Here is a 16,426-nt window from a genome sequence, read left to right on the forward strand (position 1 = left end):
GAGTCTAATGCCATTGCATAAATATGTATCTGCTTTGTGCAAAACACTAGATGACTCATGTGAACTTCCAGCTCATCTTTAATGGAAAATAACAAACGTAGGCTATTCTTTCCTAAAAGTTGTACTTTCTTATTAAGTTGTTAATTGTATCACATCACACATACCCTAATGATATTCTACAAACTTTATGCACAATAGGCACTCAAAATATTTTTTTCCTGATATGATGTCCCTGAGATGAGCCCGCGAGGGCTCCCCCTGTCGGAGGTGCTCTGTTTACATTTGGCGCCATCTGTCGGTTACAATCAGGTTACAACAGAGGAAACTTCCATTAGAAATGTTCAGGTAGTTGGACATGTATTTCCAAATGTGCATTTCAAAAGTAATTTTCTAGTGCCATGACAAATAATAGGCCTATTTATAAAATAATTCTGAAGTAATTTAACCGGATAAAGATTTTAGACTTTATGCAACCTTCATGTCAGTTTCGATTTATTTCCCCGTAAACAACACGTCTGAAAAAACACACAAATAGACTATAGGACATGTTGCATAACTACAAACAGAAAGAGGAAAGGAATGAAATTTGACGCGGCGGTGATACGCATGCGCAGTGACGTGTGTGTGTACATTCTTGAGCGGAAAATGATGGCGATTATCCAGTCGCTTGAAGAGCCTGCGCTCGCTATGGATGGAGGTGGCCGTGAAAACTAACAACACTCGCGGGGAAAAGTTGTTTGCTTTGGAAGACCGTGATCTGTCTCGACTCCTGGACGTTTTCAGACGTAGGAAAAAGCGAGCGGATAAGGGTTGAGACTGTAAACTGGTGTAATATTCAAGTGTGATAGAGCCACGTAGCTTATAGAGATCCAGATCACACACACATACACACACACACACACACACACACTGGCCTAGTGCTTTAAAAAGCCTCCACACATACACATCAACCTGAAGAAGAGGAGTGATATAAAAAGCGGAACGAGCTGTTGGTGAGTCGAATCACGTTTGCAAATGTTTTGGATTTACTAAATGTGCATTTGCAATGCAATATGTTCACTACAGCGAATGTGGGTTTATTTACTCCACGCATGTAGATTTGATTGTGTAAGTGATCTCTCGTTTGAGACGCTTTTAATGTGCAATGTTTGGCATATGGTTTAAAAGTGTATATGAAAGAAATAGAGTAGGGCCTGAAGTGCACACGTCAACGTCATCTGATCACAGAGCTGCAGATTAAATACTGCTGCAGCAGTCACTATACTCACTCTGGCTGTGTCTCAAAAGCTCAAGAGCTTTCTAACTAGACTGCATTTTTGGGCAGCATGGGCGCGTGCAGCAGGTTTGGTCTTCATAGTAGCGTTAAATAAAACATTTTACATATATCTGTGATCTCTAATGATGTTCAATTCGAAGGTTCCTCGGGGTGAATGATGTTCCGAGGGGGGCTAATAAACGTTATGTTCGAACTTTGGAATAACTCTGTGGTGCACAAAAACGTTCAGTTTTGAACTTGAATGTGTCTAAAATGTTTTATTAGAAAGTTGATGTCCCAAAATGTGCGGAAGTACTCCCCCCCCCCCCCCCCCCCAAACAACGTTTTTTTTCGTTCTAGAGAGGCTTGTTTTGAGACACAGTCACTGACACTGTAAAATTGGAATAATATAAAGTGGATTTTTTTTTTAATAATCAATTTTAGATCTGTTAACTAGCAGTTTCCCAGTGTGCCTATTTTAAGACCTAAAAATCAGCCTTTAAAGGGGTAACTTAGTTCACTGAAAAATGTAAATGAGCCTATGATTTACTCACACTTGTCCTAGGTATATGACGTTTCTTCTTTCAGATGAATACAATCTGAGTTATATTAAAAAATGTCCTGGCTCTTCCAGGCTTTATAATGGCAGTGAATGGCTGTTTCTGTTTTGAAGTCAATAAAAGTGCATCTATCAATCATAAGTGCAGTGCTCCACACGGCCCCGGGGGGTTAATAAAGGCCTTCTGAAGTGAATCGATAGGTTTAAGAAAAATCTCAATATTTTAAACTTTACAAACTTTAATCTCTAACTTCCACTAACTGTTTGGCGTTCATGTGCTTCGGCGTTCGTCACCGGCACACCAGTCTCTCGTGAACGCATGTACGACAGTTAGCAGAAGTTAGAGATTACAGTTTGTAAAAATGTTCTTACACAAACGCATCGATACGCTTTAGAAGGCCTTTATTAACCCCCGGAGCTGTGTGGAGCACTTTTATGATGGATAGATGCACTTATGGACAAAGTCACGGACACTTCATTGGCTCCTCTAAATTATATTAATATAAAAGAGATTTTTTTTTCAATAATCAGTTTTATTATCTGTTAACTAGCAGTTTCACAATGTGTCAATTTTAAGACCTAAAAATCAGTCTTTAAGTTTATAAAGTTTTAAACATTTGGCGTTATGGACCAAGTTAATAAAAAAAAATGTAATTAATTGGTTAATCATTGCTCCGAACCGTGTAATATTGTGTGTAGTTTGGCCTTCTAATATTAAAAGTTGAGTGTGCATTTTAGCACAACTAGTGTCATCAAATTAAAAGTTAAAGCATTAAAACATTGTTAAACATGTTAATAGTTAAAACATGTTATTATGGTGGTCCCCTTGTCCTCCATTGGTTGGACAAACAGACAGTCCCATCCCAAAAGCATGCTGTTGGTTGGACTGATTGGGACACTACAGAGCTACAGGATTCAGCTTATAAATGTTTAAATATTAAACTAAGATGGAAAGTATTTTAGCAAAAAACAAAACAAAAAGAAAAACATACTTTACAGTTCAGCTTCCGGTTATATTCCAGTTTACCACCAGATGCCAGAAATGTTCAGTAATTCAGTTCTGGCACTATTATGCACACACCATTACTACTACTATTATTATTTTTTAATAATTGTATTTTTTTATTTTTTAATAATTAAAACACCACAACATAATAATGTGTTTTAAACATAATAATTTTATGATATTATTTAAAAAAATAATAATTTTACCCCAGTCTCAAATATTTTTATTTTCAACTGTCATTCTGATCCTCTGTCTGAAATGATCTGTTTTTGGGGCCGCTCCTTTAAGGCTTGTCAGTAAATGGCACCTGTTATGATTGGTTAGCACTATTGCATAGGTTCTATCTGCTGTCGAATGCTTTGAACACACATGTTCGGTGTGTTCGACATGAGGCGGCGCTGCGTAGACTGATTGGTGTATGACATCAAAGTACCTCCAGAACGATAATAGCAAACTAGTGATCGACCGATATTTACTTTATTATGAATTTTAAAAAAATCAAATTTTAAAAATCTGTCAAATAAACAGATATACCTTTGATGGCAACTTCTTGATTCTGTATTGTTAGAATTGTTGAAGTAAACACTGTAACTAAAAAGGGTACTCATTAATCTGGCAAGTTTGTGCGCACTGGGAATCTTATTTTTTCAAATGGAGGCAAGGTAACACTAATTTTACGCAAAGCACGCAGTGAAAATGACGTGAATATGACATACTGGTCAACTGAATCATGCGCAACATGGCTGGCCCAAGCCTTTATGGGGCCCTAAGCAGAATTTAATTAGGGGCCCCTCGGTGCCACCAATAAGATTTACTATTGTCAATTCTTGATCATTCGCACACCCATTATCAATGTGTCTGGGTTGCTTGCATCATGTCTGCCTGTCATGTATACGGTTTTTAATTGTAACGGTAGCAAACCTTAAAACATTTATATGTTTTAAAAATAAGTCTCTTATGCTGAATATGCTCACAATTATAATATTAATTATTAATATTTAACCCCCCCCCCCCCCCAGGATTCTTTGACAAATTGATGGTTCAAAAGAACAGCATTTATCTGAAATAGAAAGCTTTCAAAGAATTCAGAATTTTTTTTAACACTGATAATAATCATAAATGTGTCTTGAGCAGCAAATCCTCATATTAGAATGATTTCTAAAGGATCATGTGACACTGAAGACAGGAGTAATGGTGCTGAAAGTTCAGCTTTGCTATCACAGGAATAAGTTATATTAAGTTCTCATAGAAACAGTTATTTTAAATGGCAATATTTCATAATATTACTGTTTTAACTGTATTTTTGTTTAAATAAATGTAGCCTTGCTGAGCAGAAGAGACATATTAGGAGGACCTTATAGTGAAACATATAAGAAACATATTTATGATTCTTATTACGAATTTAGGAAGATGTTTGCTGTGCGTTGCATGATAATTTTGAGCGACTCAAACATTATAGCGCTTGCAGAGAAGCCTTTACTGTGAACAGAAACTGAAAGCTATGCTGCACTCCGTCCCAAACATGCAGCACGTCAGATAAGATATTCGCACCAAACCATATCACAATCTCAAATCCATCCATTGCATAAAAAGTTTACCGGGAAACTGACGAGTGGCACCGTTTCAGCGCCGTTTTTTCTCTCACTTTGAACTAGTGTTGTCATGGTTCTGGAATTTCTAACTTCGATACGATACCTGGAAAAGTATCGAACTATCATTTTTCGATACGGGGGGGGGGCTACATATACTGATAGTGTAATCAGAAACAAACTAAAGAAACAGAAGATCAAAATACAAACTGAAAGTTTAATAATGTTGCTCAGGAACAGACAGACGGCCAGGGAAACGCACTCTAACATAAGTGACTAGACAAAAACTGAAGGTGAGGGAACAGAAACAAGATAATTAAATAGACACAGCTGGGGCAAATGAACTAACGAGGGTAACCATAGGGACAAAGGACAGGCGGGAAACAAAGGAACACAGGAAAGAATCTAAATACAAACTGAAAGTCCAAAACACAAACAAAACTGTGACAGATATTTTAATTTTTTTGTTCATCTATTGAATGTCTAGGCAATCACAAATTTCTTCTGAAGAGCTCACTTTATATGATAAACCTTTTGTTTTCATATACAAATGTTGGTCATGGACTGCTTTGTTTTCCGTAGGCCTAACAGTCCATCGAAGTTACACAAGTTAATCAGTCAAGAGCAGTAAGTGATTGTCTTTTTGTAGCTTGAATAACACTGGAGAGTGGCACGTTTATTTTGCTGCTGTCCCTTTAAGAGCTGACACATGCAGAAATACTGTTCCTGTTACTCATTCTTCCTAAACTGTTTAAGTTGATACTCACCCAGATGGGCATTGTGACATTATTTTTTCATCTATTTGACTGGGAAAGTAGTATTAGCTTGGAAAAAGAGCTCATTTTTGGTGGCTTTATTACTGTGTTTGTGCACTTCAGATGTGGGCGCGAAATCTGCGGGATTAGTAGAATTATGTGCAATCCCGCGCAAAATTCAGACCCGTCAAACCAACACTATTTAACCGGAAAGAATGAGAGGAGGCGGGTGCGTGTAAACCAAGCGGCAACCTCCCCCGGTTTCTGTTGAAGCCAATACGGAAGTGACTTAAACTGCAGTTCATCGACTGGCCGCTAGGGAGAGGCTCCAGAAGGGAGCAGAATCTCATCCAGCTTCATGTTAAAATGCCCAACTTTACAGCAGAAAAGAAACATTTACAGCCTGGTCTAAATTGTGGTTTTGGTCTTTATGGCTAATTTTGATCTTTATGACAACTGTGAGGGGGTGAATTTTTTTTTATGACTCATTCGTTTACATTAAAAGTCTTAATGTACTGCATAATAACTGGCGTGGTCACTGAGTGACAGGTGGGGTAGCCATTTATCCGCTGTCTGTTAGTCTGCCACCTTAGCTCCACCCACTTCCCGCCTCTATGCCCATTTTCTGTTATCTGGGCGTGACAAGAAACTTTCCAAGAATTGTGGAATCTTTCCAGGATTCTTTGGAAATTTTCGTAATCTTTTGGAAGCATTTTTTTTCGGACTGAGAATGGGAGCGCTGTGCGCTCAGGCACTGGCATTCTTGGCACCATCAAAGTAAGTCCCTCTTCCGACACACTGGCCAAACAGGAAACCTTATCAGTCGGTGCGATATATCAGTTGCTCACTAGAGCACACGGCTCCATACGCTTTCCGAATTTCTTTCACGGTACTTTGATGTCATGCGGTCGGTTTGCGCAGCATCACTTCAAGCCGAATGTCTTTAAACTCTATCTGGGACATCGTTATAAAATGAACCAGTCACATGTTTCCTGGAGAACAGAGATGAAAACGGGCTGTTGAAACCATTTGTCCTGTTCTCAGGAGTAGCTAATCAGGCATCTGTACACTGTATCCAGAGTGGACCACGTCACTGATTATAACAGGGTCCCTTTGCTTTTGACACGGTGCGTGTCCGCTGTAGACAGATGTCAGCCGTTAAGTAACTCTGGTGCTGATCTAGAGGCAGTTATATGTATATACTTGTGTAATGTCAAAGATCCAACGATATCCACTGAGATGTTTTTGGTGCTTAAATGCTTTGTTTTGTAACGATGAGGACATTTTAAGCTGACTTGCACAAACTTTAAATGGAAAACAGACATCCAATATGTAGGTTTTATGGTGAGGAAGACATAATGATTTTGACATGACTGAACTGATGTAAAAATACAATTATTATATTACTCTAAAACTTTCACTGGCTTTCAGTTTATTTTCTTCCACAAAAAGTCTTTGTGTAAAACCGAGGCTATTTTATACAGCTCGGGTTTTCCATCAGTGCACTGCACTGGTTATTTATTAATAGAGTCACGGCTAATAACTATGCAAACATCATTGCTTGTTTTAGACCTCCGTGCTGCGCCATTTACTTATTTTGTTTTTGAAAGTGTCTATGCTTGTCCCTGAAATATTACCAGCTGTATGATTTCATTAAGTATCATTTCCAAATGTCTCTTTATTTAGTTGGAACATATTTGGCTTTGTAATGGAATCTTATTTACACGCAACTTTAAAGTTGTGTTGTTCATTACATTCCCCACCGCTTTAGGCCATGCTTCTGTTTTCAGCTGTCAATTACCGCACGTATAACATGCTTCAGTGCTTTGATACAGATCTGTGGTCCTTGACGGCATAGAGCAAACTTTAATCTTGGACTCTGTGTGCAGAAAATCTGGATTCTGAGGAAATGCAGATATTTTATATTGTGATGAGACTGTCACTGTCCACTAGGGATGGGGGAAAAAATCAGTACAGCATATTATTGATTATTAAGGATATTCGATCAATTCACAGACGACGACTTTTGATCTTTTCAGGGCTTGAATTTTGGTTTAGGATTGCGCACTTACAACGTGGGAAATAATTATAATAGGACTTTTTTTAAAACTGCAATTTCATGGTCAGTAAATCAGAGCTACGCATGTCTGTCTGTAATTCACATCTGTCTGTCTGTCATCCTGTCATCCACATCTGTCTGTCTGTCATCCTGTCATCCACATCTGTCTGTCTGTCATCCTGTCATCCACATCTGTCTGTCTGTCATCCTGTCATCCACATCTGTCTGTCTGTCTGTCTGTAATTCACATCTGTCTGCCTGTCATCCTGTCATCCACATCTGTCTGTCTGTCTGTAATTCACATCTGTCTGCCTGTCATCCTGTCATCCACATCTGTCTGTCTGTCTGTAATTCACATCTGTCTGTCTGTCATCCTGTCATCCACATCTGTCTGTCTGTCATCCTGTCATCCACATCTGTCTGTCTGTCATCCTGTCATCCACATCTGTCGGTCTGTCATCCTGTCATCCACATCTGTCTGTCTGTCTGTCTGTCATCCACATCTGTCTGTCTGTCTGTCATCCACATCTGTCTGTCTGTCTGTCTGCCATCCACATCTGTCTGTCTGTCTGTCATCCACATCTGTCTGTCTGTCTGTCTGTCATCCACATCTGTCTGTCTGTCTGTCATCCACGTCTGTCTGTCTGTCTGTCTTTCATCCACGTCTGTCTGTCTGTCTGTCATCCACATCTGTCTGTCTGTCTGTCATCCACGTCTGTCTGTCTGTCATCCACGTCTGTCTGTCTGTCTGTCTGTCATCCACGTCTGACTGTCTGTCATCCACATCTGTCTGTCTGTCTGTCATCCTATCATCCACATCTGTCTGTCTGTCATCCTGTCATCCACATCTGTCTGTCATCCACATCTGTCTGTCTGTCATCCTATCATCCACATCTGTCTGTCTGTCATCCTATCATCCACATCTGTCTGTCTGTCATCCTATCATCCACATCTGTCTGTCTGTCATCCTATCATCCACATCTGTCTGTCTGTCTGTCATCCACATCTGTCTGTCTATCTGTCTGTCTGTCATCCTATCATCCACATCTGTCTGTCTGTCATCCTATCATCCACATCTGTCTGTCTGTCATCCTATCATCCACATCTGTCTGTCTGTCATCCTATCATCCACATCTGTCTGTCTGTCATCCTGTCATCCACATCTGTCATCCTGTCATCCACATCTGTCTGTCTATCATCCTATCATCCTATCATCCACTTCTGTCTGTCTGTCTGTCTGTCATCCACATCTGTCTGTCTATCTGCCTGTCTGTCTGTCATCCACCCATATCTGTCTGTCTGTCATCCACATCTGTCTGTCTGTCTATCTGCCTGTCTGTCTGTCATCTGTCTGCCTGTCTGTCTATCTGCCTGTCTGTCTGTCATCCACCCACATCTGTCTGTCTGTCATCCACCCACATCTGTCTATCTGCCTGTCTGTCATCCACCCACATCTGTCTATCTGCCTGTCTGTCTGTCATCCACCACATCTGTCTATCTGCCTGTCTGTCTGTCATCCACCACATCTGTCTATCTGCCTACCTGTCTGTCTGTCATCCACCCACATCTGTCTATCTGCCTGCCTGCCTGTCTGTCATCCACCCACGTCTGTCTATCTGCCTGCCTGCCTGTCTGTCATCCACCCACATCTGTCTATCTGCCTGCACGCCTGTCTGTCATCCACCCACATCTGTCTATCTGCCTGCCTGTATGTCTGTCATCCACCCACATCGGTCTATCTGCCTGCCTGTCTATCTGTCTATCTGCCTGCCTGTCTGTCGGTCATCCACATCTGTCTGTCTGTTTGTCATCCACATCGGTCTGTCTGTCTGTCATCCTATCATCCACATCTGTCTGTCTGTCTGTCTGTCTGTCTGTCTTCCTATCATCCACATCTGTCTGTCTGTCATCCTGTCATCAACATCTGTCTGTCATCCACATCTGTCTGTCTGTCATCCTATCATCCACATCTGTCTGTCTGTCATCCTATCATCCACATCTGTCTGTCTGTCATCCACATCTATCTGTCTGTCATCCTATCATCCACATCTGTTTGTCTGTCTGTCATCCACATCTGTCTGTCTATCTGTCTGTCTGTCATCCTATCATCCACATCTGTCTGTCTGTCATCCTATCATCCACATCTGTCTGTCTGTCTGTCATCCACATCTGTCTGCCTGTCATCCTGTCATCCACATCTGTCTGTCTGTCATCCTATCATCCACATCTGTCTGTCTGTCATCCTGTCATCCACATCTGTCATCCTGTCATCCACATCTGTCTGTCTATCATCCTATCATCCACGTCTGTCTGTCTGTCTGTCATCCACATCTGTCTGTCTATCTGCCTGTCTGTCTGTCATCCACCCATATCTGTCTGTCTGTCATCCACATCTGTCTGTCTGTCTATCTGCCTGTCTGTCTGTCATCTGTCTGCCTGTCTGTCTATCTGCCTGTCTGTCTGTCATCCACCCACATCTGTCTATCTGCCTGTCTGTCTGTCATCCACCCACATCTGTCTGTCTGTCATCCACCCACATCTGTCTATCTGCCTGTCTGTCATCCACCCACATCTGTCTATCTGCCTGTCTGTCTGTCATCCACCACATCTGTCTATCTGCCTGTCTGTCTGTCATCCACCCACATCTGTCTATCTGCCTACCTGTCTGTCATCCACCCACATTTGTCTATCTGCCTGCCTGTCTGTCTGTCATCCACCCACATCTGTCTATCTGCCTGCCTGCCTGTCTGTCATCCACCCACATCTGTCTATCTGCCTGCCTGCCTGTCTGTCATCCACCCACGTCTGTCTATCTGCCTGCCTGCCTGCCTGTCTGTCATCCACCCACATCTGTCTATCTGCCTGCACGCCTGTCTGTCATCCACCCACATCTGTCTATCTGCCTGCCTGTATGTCTGTCATCCACCCACATCGGTCTATCTGCCTGCCTGTCTGTCTGTCTGTCATCCACCCACATCTGTCTATCTGCCAGTCTGTCTGTCATCCACCCACATCTGTCTATCTGCCAGTCTGTCTGTCATCCACCCACATCTGTCTATCTGCCAGTCTGTCTGTCATCCACCCACATCTGTCTATCTGCCTGCCTGTATGTCTGTCATCCACCCACATCGGTCTATCTGCCTGCCTGTCTGTCTGTCTGTCATCCACCCACATCTGTCTATCTGCCAGTCTGTCTGTCATCCACCCACATCTGTCTATCTGCCAGTCTGTCTGTCATCCACCCACATCTGTCTATCTGCCAGTCTGTCTGTCATCCACCCACATCTGTCTATCTGCCTGTCTGTCTGTCATCCACCCACATCTGTCTATCTGCCTGTCTATCTGTCTGTCTGTCATCCACCTACATCTGTATGTCTGTCATCCACCCACATCTGTCTATCTGCCTGTCTATCTGTCTGTCTGTTATCCACCCACATCTGTCTATCTGTCTGTCTGTCATCCACCCACGTCTGTAATCCACATCTGTCTGTCATCCACATCTGTCTGTATCTGTCTGTCTGTCTGTCATCCACATCTGTCTGTCTGTCATCCACATCTGTTTGTCTGTCATCCACATCTGTCTGTCTATCTGTCTGTCATCCACATCTGTCTGTCTGTCATTCACGTCTGTCTGCCTGTCTGTCTTTCTGTCATCCATTTCTGTCTGTCTCTGTCATCCACATCTGTCTGTCTGTCATCCAAGTCTGTCTGTCATCCACATCTGTCTGTCTGTCTGTCAGTCATCCACGTCTGTCTGTCTTCCACGTCTGTCTCTCTGTCATCCACGTCTGTCTGTCATCCACATCTGTCTGTCTGTCTGTCAGTCATCCACGTCTGTCTGTCTGTCATCCACATCTGTCGGTCTTTCTGTCATCCATGTCTGTCTGTCTGTCCTCCACATCTGTCTGTCATCCACCCATTTGCCAATTTAAATCCAAACAGCTGCTTTTTTTTTGGTTGTATGTTTTTTCAATACTCAGCATTTCAGAAAGTGTTTAAAATCACGATAATTATGTAGCATGGAAACTTCACCACTTTTTCATATTAAACTGGTATTCCCTTAACTGAAAAATCCTCCTTCACATCTCCTCCCCCCCATTGACAGAAATAAGAGAGGGAGGGGGAGATGTTTCAGGCGGGACTTTTTACTGCGCCGAGTCGAAGTACTCTCAGAACTGCTGTTCCGCCATACATTATAGTTCTCCTTTTTAATCCGCTTAGAAAAGCGGCACATTTTATTTTGCGTTACCATACTTGATCGTTCAACTATTCATGTAACTGTATTTAAATAGGGGAAACGTGGAGGTGTTTGGTCGCTTCTAACTTGATCTCTGTTTGGTACCATAGTGAATGAACTGGGCTTAGTGGGCTAAGCTGAAGGCTATCAGATCGTCACCGCGCGTCAGAGAGATTAAGAGCACAGAGAGAGGTATAAACTCGTCTCAGTTAAGGGAATGACAGAGTTTAATATGAAAACCGATGGAGTATCCCTTTAAGAATCGTGAGAATATCATATCATGGAGCCTCTGGCGATTCCCATCCCTTCTGTCCACTTGAGTTACTTTAGCGTTTTCCGATCTATTCCAGTCCTTTAATGATGCAGAATGTTGTAATTGTAGTGGTCACATAAGCTTTATGAAGCCGCTAGGAAAACCACTGGATTTTTCAAACCCAATATAAGGACACTCACAATGGCTTTCTAAGCCATTTATGGCCCATTTAGTCAGAAGATGAGAATTGCACTGTCACCGTTTGCATTACAAGTGGTTTGTGGTGGTACTAAAAGATTATCAGCTGCAGCTCAACAGCTGCGCGAGGCAAACTGTGACTGAAACTACCCTGTTGGCCGATCTGAAAACTCTTCTAACCACTGAAACTGAAACAATGACTCACAATAAGAAAGTATGTTTGCCAGAACATCTGATAGGTTGACATTTTGCCAGATTTGATTCCCAATACGTGGGAATGTACATTTGGTGTCTCTTTCTGGTATGGTTTTTCTTTTTTTTCTTTTTTTGTATATTGCATAATGACCTACTTAAAATAAAAGTAAAAACAAAAATGTTTTATTAAAAAAAAAAATTTCCAAACACAATATCTATCTTTTAATTTCTGGTCGGATCATTTACATATCATTATAGCATCTGCAGAAGGGACTTTCAGATTCATTCTCCTGAATGTTTTTCTTTTAACTGAAAGCCAGATGTTGTCATGCTTGATGCTTTCTGTCTTTTTTCGTCTTCAGTCATAATCTTGATTTCAAGGTTTCAGCGGTACACCTTCTAAGTTCTCCTGTGTTTGCTTACAGGTTCAGAAATCGTGAAAACTATGACACTGATCAAGTGAGTTTGTCCATAATAAAATGGACATACTAGGCATAATTGACTATTTTTCTATTTTCACTTCCTGACTCAAATATTAGGTGTGCTATTCATACTTAATCTGTGTATTTTATCATTCCTGTGTAGCCACAGAGAATGACAGGAAATGTGGTCTCTCACAAACCTGCTATGATTAGTGTTTTCTTGTAAGGTCTTCTTTGTCAACAGTAGTGCAAACTTATTTCAGTCAACATTCGCAATTACAATTTATTATAATCAATACCAATTTGCTTCCGCCGTAATTCTGGAATCGACACGCCCCCAAGTCATTTCCCTCCGGTAATTACAACTTTATGGTTCATGTGCGCTCAAGTCGTAAATGCGACCGTCACAACAAAGCGGCACACACTCTACAAAAGAAAGCATCCGCAAATTATTCAGAGAGTGACAGTCTGTATAGAATGTACAAAACTAAGCGACTAGTTGCAAATGTTGTGATTTAAATTGCAGTGTGTGTTAACAGAACATCACAGCACATGTTAGTGAGTGGAATATATTAGGCAGCAAGTGAATATTTTGTCCTTAAAGTTGATGTGTTAAGCAGAAAAAATGGGCAGCTTAAAGATTTGAGTTTGATAAGGGCCAAATTGTGATGGCTAGATGACTTGGATCTCCAAAACTGCAGCTCTTGTGGGGTGTTCCCGGTCTGCAGTGGTCAGCATCTGTCAAAAGTGCTCAAAGGAAGGAACAGTAGAGAACCAGTGGCAGGGTCATGGGTGGCCAAGGCTCATTGATGCACATGAGGAGTGAAGGCTGGCCTGTGTGGTTCGATCAAACAGACGAGCTACTGTAGCTCAGATTGCTTAACAAGTTAATGCTGGTTCTGATAGAAAGGTGTCAGAATACACAGTGCATCGCAGTTTGTTTGTCAATGGGGCTGCATAGCAGGACAGTCAGGGTGCCAATGCTGACCCCTGTCCACCGGCGTGAGCGCCAACATGCTTTCAGCAGGAGAATGCGCTCCGCCACAAAGCAAAAATGGTTCAGGAATGGTTTGAGGAGCACAACAACAAGTTTGAGATGTTGACTTGGCCTCCAAATTCCCCAGATCTCAATCCAATCGAGCACCTGTGGGATGTGCTGAACAAAAGAGTCCGATCCATGGAGGACTTGAAGGTTCTGCTGCTAACATCTTTTTGTCAGATACCACAGCACACCTTCAGGGGTCTAGTGGAGTCCATGTATCAAGGGGTCAGGGCTGTTTGGGCAGCAAAAGGGGGACCAACACAATATTAGGAAGGTGGTCATAACGCTATGCCTGATCGGCGTATTATGTAAACTTTTGATTTTAGATGCGATTTAATCATTAGACAGCTCTATAAAGTTAAATTAGCCTCTTATTCAATTATTCAAGGCAAATAAACATGCAGTATTAAAAAAAGCTACTTCAGTTCAATATAAAAACCTATTTTAAGTTTTCTCCGACAAGGGTAAACAAACAGTAAAAGAAGGTTGACATCATCAGCCATAAGCTGGTAGAAACAGGCACAAAAAAAAGAAAAGAAAAAACTTGCCACACTTAAATGGGTATTATTAGTTATTATTAGTTCACCCCTAAATGAAAATTAGTTTAATTATTTATTTTTAGTCGTTATTTATTAATTCTGTCATTATTAAGAAGATATGTTTAAGAAGCAAACAACATTGGTAAAGTAAAAAAAAACGATGCGTTACTCCAAATATCATATTTTATGTTCCACAGAAGAAAGTCATGCAGTTTTGGAATGACATGAGGATAAGTAAATTATGACACAACTGTTCGGTCTATGACACAAGCGTAATCGGTCTAATATTATGCATGTAATCTATAATGTTGTGTGGGCCGTAACCTTCAGTTTCTCACTGAAGACTGTATTCATTCTGGGTTTTTTTAATAGTTTTTTGCAGCATTTAATAAGAGAGAAATTCTAATGAAGGTATTCTTAGCAGGTATTTTCATCCCTTACTATGAAATGTCAGCTCTTGTTAAAAGGAAAATCAGAAAGGCCACAGAAACTTTGGCAGTTCCACGTTCCTTCACACACCAAATTGGACTTCCCCTTCTGAGCCTCACCGTTGAAATCATATTTTTAGATGTAATATTTGAATTAAAGGGGACCTATTATGCAAAATTCACTTTTTTATGGAACATAAATGTGTGCCTGCAGTGTGTGTACTCAACCACCCTCTAATGGTAAAAATCCAGTTACTTTTTAAAAATAATTCCCCATAAATCAGTGTCGCAAAACGAGTCGTTCTCGTATTCTACCCAATGGTCACCATGTGACGGGTCCAACCAACTACGAAATCTGACCAATCAGACATTCCATCACCATACACGTGTCTTATGCTCACCAAGGCTGCATTTAGTTATTAAAAATACTGTAAACACATTAATATAGTTAAATAGTTCAATTTAATATCGATTTTGTTTCTATTTATTGTATATATTCTATATTTAATGAATTCCTGTGATGGCAAAGTTCAATTTTCAGCATCATTACTAGTTTTTAGTGTCACATGACCCTTTTGAAATAATTCTAATACACTTTTATCTCAGCTGAATTGATTACCGCAAGTGCTCGTCGAAGCAGTGTATCGATTCCTCCGGTTATGTATATATGTATGTATATTTTCAATGTGCTGTTAACGCCTATAGTTGACCACAATCCTGTATATTTCACTGTGTAATTCAGACATTTATGGCAGAACTTTTTATTAACATTCAAAGTATTTGTTAAACATTGTTCATTTTCTTTAAGGCAGTTGCCGTGCATTTATTCAGCAATTTTAATACTGCTCCTATGAAATTAACCATGTTTTTACTACAAAAAAACAAAACATATTTTTGTAGTAACCATGGGAACAACAAATCAACCATAGTATTTGCAGTAAAGCTGTAATAAAAATTCATGAATCAAACATGGTTACTATGTTTTACTATAGTAAAACCATGGCTAATTTTCGTAAAGGTGTTTATTAGTCACATTCGTTTAAAAATGTAAATTAAACGGGTATGAATCATGGTCAGAAAGAGGAAACCCTGTTAATGAGAAGACGAGCCCTGGACTGCGGCAGGTTAGTAGGGAAATACATGTGTTTATTATTTAGAAAGCTCATTGGGAAGGGAACGTTACAGCAGGCCGGAGATATGAGATGAACATCCTCAGGTGTAGCATACTACATACACACACTCCCGCCATATCAGTCTCCACATGCTTTCCTCAGTTGCTTTAGTGTCGGGGAATCGTGTAAACTGAGGTAAGGGTGTGTTTGTTCAGAAGTAAAGCAGCCGGATCGCTGCAGTAACACCGGCGAGAGGATTCAGACATTAGTTTGACTGCGCTGTGATGATACCGGAAGCAGCGATACACTGCTCCCCTCACCGGAAATAGGAAGTGTGATAAAGGTCAATATGCTGATTTTTCTGTTCAGTTCTGATTATTATCAATGTTGAAAATGGTTGTGCTTTTTGAGAAGACTATTTCTCTTTAGGATTGTTTGATGAATATACATGCACTCAAAAAGGCACTTTTAGACATGACCTTGATTGCAAAATTATGATTTGAAATATTGTGATTTAATAGCATTAGCTACTTAAGTAGGCTACTTGGCATCTTAAAGGATTAGTTCACTTCAAAATGAAGTCAAACTTCAAATTTCCTCACCCCATCTCATCCAAGATGTTCATGTCTTTCTTTCATCAGTCACTTGTACTTCCGCCTACGTTTAGCGTGACCTTTCCGCTGTGAGCACGTAATCCGTGGCACCTCGCAGTACCCTGACAAGCCAGACCCACATCAAGATGTTTGGTCTGTAAACTCCCCATTGACAGCTCAATCT

The 16,426-nt window shown here is 40.7% G+C and overlaps 1 protein-coding gene across 2 annotated transcripts in view; it reads left to right on the forward strand.

Moving 5' to 3' along the window:
* Positions 1-623: 623 nt before the first annotated feature.
* Positions 624-16,426, forward strand: part of fndc3a (fibronectin type III domain containing 3A) — a 118,536-nt gene continuing 102,733 nt past the window's right edge. For both annotated transcript variants that reach the window (XM_067450176.1, XM_067450178.1), the window contains exon 1: positions 624-992. The gene's annotated coding sequence lies outside the window, so the exon portion shown is untranslated. The remainder of the gene's footprint in view (positions 993-16,426) is intronic.

This window comes from Pseudorasbora parva, chromosome 8 (genome assembly GCF_024679245.1).
Source record: "Pseudorasbora parva isolate DD20220531a chromosome 8, ASM2467924v1, whole genome shotgun sequence".
Lineage (NCBI taxonomy): Eukaryota > Metazoa > Chordata > Actinopteri > Cypriniformes > Gobionidae > Pseudorasbora > Pseudorasbora parva.